Source organism: Propithecus coquereli, unplaced genomic scaffold (genome assembly GCF_000956105.1).
Source record: "Propithecus coquereli isolate 6110/MARCELLA unplaced genomic scaffold, Pcoq_1.0 Scaffold41, whole genome shotgun sequence".
NCBI classification, from domain to species: domain Eukaryota; kingdom Metazoa; phylum Chordata; class Mammalia; order Primates; family Indriidae; genus Propithecus; species Propithecus coquereli.
In genome coordinates this window covers 2,221,082-2,222,128 of record NW_012149841.1, presented here as the reverse complement: position 1 = coordinate 2,222,128, position 1,047 = coordinate 2,221,082, and positions in this window count along the sequence as shown.

The window sequence follows — 1,047 nt, the reverse complement described above, 5'->3', positions numbered from 1 at the left end:
TTTACTCTTGAAAAAGTAGATTCATATGCTGAAGTTGTTTCAAACACATTTAAAAGATGTGTGATAACCAAATCAATTACCAAAAAGAATAATTTTCCTTTAATAATTATATCCACACTGATGAAACTGGTGTATCTTTTTGTAAAGCATTGATTTGACTTTGAAGCACATGTTTATCAGTTTCAAAATTATGACTATTAAAATTAGGTTAATTAACTCTTTTATCACTCAGTATTATTAAAATTGAATTCAAAGGGATAGTGCATCAATTGAAAAAAACCCTAAATTTATCAATATCAAAAAACGTTCTTCAAATTTGTCTCATACTTTTTGTAATCAATTTACATAACACTCTTGATTACAATTAAAGTTTTCTCCATATTGATTCATGGTGGAAAATTATGTAAAATCATTGTTATTGATTTGTGTTATGAAAAGTTTCAATTTCAACATAAATTTGCATACATATGTACCAAGGTCACAAATAAGCTTTCACTTTCTTCTGAGCTTCGAAGTTAGTTTATTCATATACAGTGAGAAAATGTAAACTGCATTGCCATTTTTTTGCCCTTGCTTATTGAATATTTGGCAAGCATTCTTTAAAAGAAGTTTATGGTTTATTGGAATTGGAATTTATAGTTCAGAAAATCTTTGTACAACTTTTCCTTGACTCAACCAATAGGTATAAGATTAGTAAATTCATTGTCTTCTATTTCTTTCAAAATTCTATGACCTGGTGGCAATTCATAGCTTTTGTACCTATATACCGCATAGTTTTAACAACTGTATCAGTTATGATTTTCTTAGAGTTTGCTTCAGAAAACTGAACACAAATATTACAATATGTATCATATAGTGGGGCAAATCAATAAAAGGAATATCAGTATCTAGTTTTATCATTCCAATAAATCCAATTTTGATTTAACTGTATGGCTGGAGCACCATGCATAGTGATGGAAACTATTTTTCATATCTAAGTGAAAATTTTCTTTGAGAGATGTAAAACATTTGAAAAATCTATACCATGAGTCTGATTTTTTGGGTTGC